Here is a 6,000-nt window from a genome sequence, read left to right as displayed (position 1 = left end):
ATGCAATAGGTCTTGCATTTGCAAGAGTTTCAGCTATTAGCATTGTAAATGACAATGCCTTTTATCTATGTAAATAAAAGGCAATGACATTAACATTGCCAATAGTTCAAACTTGCGTAAATGTGAGACCTATTGCATTGAAAATGCTTGTTTATTTATTTTGCTGCATAAAAAACGTTTTTGGCCCCTGTGGACCCAACCACCAGACTTAGGGTCAGGGTATTTCAACTCTGCCACCTTCTTTATTTTGGTGACAGCCAGTCAGATCTCATTTAGAGATCTCTGGGACCCGCAGACCCTCCGCGTCCCAAGCGATCTACATATCTTTTTTTCTGTAATAACTCCAAAACTACTGAACAGATTTACACCAAATTTCGAAAAGGGCGATTTCTGGACCAAGAGCTAGCTTTCCGACAAATTTGGTGTCATTTTAATGTCTCTGTAACCTTTTGTTTGTGAATTTCTAAGGTTTTTCAAATTCTTTTTCGTAACTATATCACCCCTGTAACCTTTGTGTTTTTTCAGGCAATTCAGATGTTTTTTTAACTAGTAGTCTCTTCTGCAGAGTGGTGGACAAAGCTGATGAGGACTCCAACCAGCTCTCAGCAATTGCGCTATGTGGGACATACTGTAGGTAACAGGATGGGTTCTTGGCCCCCAAAGACTCTCAGCATACAAGGGGACTTCATCCTCTAACCAGTGGTGCGCCAGGAGGCGTTTGCAGAGTGGTGGAGAAAGGAGGCGGAGCCGTCTACCAGTCTTCTACCAGCTCACAGCAATCCTGCTGTGTAAGACTTACTGGAGGTAACAAGAGAGCTTCTTGGCCCCCAAAGACCCTCAGCATCCAAGGGGATTTCATCCCCCAACCAGTGGTGCGCCAGGAGGCGTGTTTGCAGAGTGGTGGAGAAAGGAGGCGGAGCCTTCTACCAGCTTGCAGCAGTTCCGCTGTGTAAGACTTACTGGAGGTAACAAGAGAGCTTCTTGGCCCCCAAAGACCCTCAGCATCCAAGGGGATTTCATTCCCCAACCAGGAGTGTGCCAGGAGGTGTGATTGCAGAGTGGAGGAGAAAGGGGCATGGCCTCTGAAAATCTCTTTGCAATTTCGCTGAGTGGAACTTACTGGCGGTACCAGGAGGGCTTGTTTGGCCCCAAGGACCCTCAACAGCCAAGGCGACTTCATCCCGCAACCAGGAGTGCACCAGGTGGCACTTTTGCAGAGTGTTAGTGAAATAGGGCGCAGCCTCCATCAACCTGCTGAGCCATCTTTTTTATTTTTATTTTATTAAGGGAGAGGAGGCCGCTCAGCCCCCATTTGATGGGCCACACCAAAACTTTCCAGACACAAGCTGACGTAATTGTTGATTTCTGGGGGAAAATTTTGTGAAGATTTGTCAACCGGCACCAAAGATATGGGCAAGTACTAAAATGCTTTTCCTATGGAAACTAGGTCCTAACTATATCTACCTTCTGATGACTCCCAATAGTAGGTAGGTATATAAAATAAGTATTGCCAAGTGTCAGTCACCACCATGTAGTTATATGTAGGACTGCTAATAACTTTGGCCCTGTTTGCAGACTCTTCACAAAACTTTACAAAAAAAAGTCCATCCACCTCAGCTCCTTCTGGGAAGGTTTCCGTGTGATCCATCAAGGGGATGACTGAAAAAAAAGGTGGCCCCAAAACACAATCTCCCTATGCATTTTCCATAGACCTCTCTAAACAAGACTATAGCAAAAACGTATGAACGGAATTGCACCAAATTTGGTGGAAAGCTAGATCTTGGTCCAGAGAATGTGCTTTTTGTGATTTGGTGTAAATGCATTCGTAAGTTTATTAAAAATTATGGGTAAAATGAATTGCATATTTAGGCAGTTGATGTCATGATATGCTCTGATTGCCCAATTTAACGGCCAGTAGTCAATCCTGATTGGTTGGTTTCATCCTAAACAATATTTTTAGGCAGTCATTACAAGATTCAGGGACATGGTTCTTTTGTCCTGTAAATGAATAAAAAAAAATATGTAATGGGGCTGCGTGGGCACGCCCAAACCCAACGGGGCTTGTGGGGGGATCCAAATGGACCTCCCCCTTTTATTGGCTGGCCGCAGCATGCTGTGGCAGCCGTTACAGGACTCTGGGACATCAAACCCATTCAAAGGCTTCATAGTGAATGGCAGGTTTTGAGGGTTACAAAAAGGAGCACATATAAAGGGTGATAACAGTTGCAATATAAATCATTTGTTGGCGGTACCATACTAATTTTAGGAATTGTGGTATGCTCTAAGGTGATTTTACCCTCTGAAAAATGCTGACCTGCTGGTATTACATGAAGCGTTTTCAAGAAAACTGTTTTCTTCTGATTTTTTCACACAGGTTATGGAAGGTGCTCGAGAAGCTTAAATGAGAGCATATTTTCTTAAGAAAAACTGGTGCGCTAGCAATCTTACTTATGACAAAAGTGTGGCACACCTGAAGCCATCTTGATTGAATCAAACAGGTGAAACTTAAAACATTTAATTTAGAAAGGAACACAACGAGGGGGTTCAGTTTGTCATAGAAATTATGGTTAGTGCTGTAGAACAAAATATTAGGACATGTTTTAAGTGCGTTCTCAAATATCGTCCTCTTCTAATTCATTAAAACATTCTGATATGTGGACTGAAACATGCACTTTCAGCACCAGAAGCAGACTGCCAGTTACCTCCCTGGTGGTGTGTGCAAAGCTGAATGCCATCATGATGGATTTGAAAACTGAAAGCATTTCCTACTGAGGATACTGCTGCAAATGAAACATTTCTGAGCTAACAAGATGAAAAGTTTCAATTCTCTTAAGGAGACTCAGGCGAGGATTATGCATATCGCTCTTCACCTTATTAACCCAGCAGCCTTCAAAGAGCGTCTTAATAAAAAAAAAACATTAACAACATTTCCTATTAACCTCCAGGTACAGTGTCCCCATAGCAACCATTGTCCAATCACATAACAGTGCGTTGTATATATGAATGTGTGTCGTCCCTTACTGTTCCTCTTCTTCACTGGAGGAAGTTAACCCTTAACGCATGCTGTACTATGGTTTCTGATCGTTCATATGGAATAGAAATGTCACCCTTGTTTTCCAGTTCTTTACAATGACTTTGCACACCAACAGTTTAATATTTGCATGGATTTATCTATTATCACTTCTGCCCCAAACAACTATGAATGACAAACATTAGACCAAGACGAAATTATGTTTCCAAAATCAATGAAACCATTCATCAGCATGACTTACTATCAAACGAATCATCTTAGGGAGGTCAAGGAGCTCTCTCCTTGATGTCTCCACGTGCGATAATCCCCGCCTCTGTGTCCTTAATAGAATAAAAAAACTCTCCTTCTCATTAGCTAGGAAATATTTTTTTCTACAAAAAAAGGACCAGAGGCAAGGATTAACTTACCACCAAAGCTGCATCATCCAAAGTAGGTTTGAAGTAAAAGTTGATTCGGAGGACCAGGCCGCAGAGTTCATAATGTCTTCTAATCTACCACCTACTTGGATGGCCTTAGATGCCATGGCCCCATCGTGTCCGGCTTCTGCCATGATCCACTTCACCAACCTGGTAATGGTTAAGAGGATACCACTTTGAGAGGTTTCTTCCAAGCAATCGGTAGATGTCACTCACCTGCCGGTCTAATTTTGGTCATCATATCATCGTATGCCTTAATGCATCTTACCACACACACTTATGGATTGTCACTAAAAGCATGTAGGATACCAACCTGGTATTCATCTTTGTCCTCCTAGGGATGGTAAATGTAACAGCCTTTAGTGTGAAGACCTTAGCTGAGAAATCCAGTTCCCTCACATCCGAAATTCTCCCGCAAGAAATCAGGTATAACAAGGTCCAGTTTTGCAGAAAGTTTCTTTCTGTTGGCCAGGCCCGATTGTGCCAGCTCTGCCCCAAAAATTAGAATATGAGTAATCTCTGCCCCCATGGGATCCATATGTCTCTCCACACACCAATGAAACCATCATCTTCAAGCTGATCTGTTCCTCTTGATGCTACCCATAGCTCATCTTGTTGGATGAAGTTCGCAGCGTCTTCCGAAAGGGGGATGTCTTTCCAGCATAGCTGGAAATTCTTCAAGCCATGAGGTTGAGATGGCCCTGCAAAAGTAGCAGGTGGTGGCAACCCTGGGGACTCTGGAGGATCAAAGAGACTAAGGGTAACTCTATTGGGGATCCCATGTAAGTTCCATCAGTGTCGGGAACCATGCCTGCGACTTCCAGATCAGTGTCACTAACACTATGAACATTTCTGTTGCCTGACCTGAGCCGTTACTCTGGGAATCATCATGAAAGGTGAGAAGGCATAGGCCGCTCGACCCATCCTGGAGGAAAGCGTCTGCCGCTTCGGGATCTGAACAGCAGCTCATATACCGGGGTAACTAAAAACTCAGTCCAGATGCAAACAGATCCAAATCCCATGGACCCCATCTGTCCATGAAGACCAGGAAGTTTCTTTGATACAGTTGGTGCTGACTGTGAAGTATCTGCAGTTCCAGTCCATCTTCGTATTCTGGATCCCTTGAAGGTGCTCCGCCATCACCAAGGTCTGTCTTTGCAGGCAGTAATGCCAGAAGTTCTTCGATAGTTCCGACAGGGCCCTCGAGCGAGTGCCTCACAAGCAGTGATGTACTGGTCTGCTGACACATTGTCCATCCCCAACAGGCTGCAGCAGGAGATCTTGACTCGGGTGAGGGATTTTCTCGTGAAGGATCGACCCAGGAGTTCCAGGCGGTTGATGTGCAACTTCAGTTCCTCCTTCATCCATCTGCCCCCCCCGCTGCCCCATGGAGATGTCACTGCGTCTGACTCCCCAGCCCTGACTGCTGGCATCTGATGCTATGGCCATCTCCAGTGTGGCTCCAAATATCACTCTGCCATCCCAAGCCTTCATATGATCTATCCACCGCTGGAGTTCTGTCCTGGATTGGGTGACAGCGAAATCTGCTCTGAGTTTGTGAGGCCTTTCCTGAGGCGTGTTGCTTTTAGCCTCTGTGGCGACCTGAAATGTAACGGGCCCGGGAAGACGGCCTGGATCGGCGATGATAGCAGACCCTTAATCCTGTCCAACTGGTTGAAAGAGATTATATCTCATCTCTTCCAGTAGGCTTTGGGAAGCTGAGGTAATGTCTATGAGAAACCCCAGTAAAGTCATCTTCTGGGATGGGTTCAACTGGCCGTTGATTACAAAGCCCAAATCCTGTAGGAGTGCAATAGTAATTTTCACATTTTGCATACGTTGGGAATGTAATTGATCCACCAGAAGTATGTCATCCAAGTATAAGATGAGCCGGATTCCTCTCGTCCAAAGACCTCCTGTAGGAAAGTGCGTCTTTTCGTCATGAATACCCACTGCTACTGATGCTCTTGGTTGGAAGTGCACGGGGTTCCTGCTAACCAGGTCCCGTATTAATACCGGCAAGGATATGGCTTCTGGTTATTTTCGTTAACACAACCTGGATTCAATGGGTGCAATGCACCACAGATTTTGTGTATTCATGACTAAATAAACTTGCACTATTACTGAAGCCTCGCTTAAGGTTCATGGGGCCACGTTACCATATTATCAAAGTATATAGATTAGGCCCGATCATTTTTCCTTTTGGCTGTATTCTTATATGTAATTAGGCCGTTTTCCTGTATTTACCCATCCTCAGAGACTTCTCATTTGGAACACATCCAGGATACATTTACTGTGGATAGGAGGGAATATTTCTGGACACAAGATATGTGCAGTCTTAACTGTGTATCTAACATTGGACCCTATTGAATCCCTTTTAGCACAGAAATACAACTGGATTTAAGGTGGTTTCCCGGGCAGATTTGGTCACCTAAGCTCAATAAAAATGCTTTTATAGAGCTTGTATACTTAGCATAATTTTTCTTCTTTCTTACGCATTGAATATAGGTATTTTATTTTTTATTACATACCTTTGAGTACTAGGCAACATTA

This window comes from Lissotriton vulgaris, chromosome 1_1, assembly GCF_964263255.1.
Source record: "Lissotriton vulgaris chromosome 1_1, aLisVul1.2, whole genome shotgun sequence".
Classification (NCBI taxonomy): domain Eukaryota; kingdom Metazoa; phylum Chordata; class Amphibia; order Caudata; family Salamandridae; genus Lissotriton; species Lissotriton vulgaris.
Note: the sequence above shows the minus strand (reverse complement) of the source record.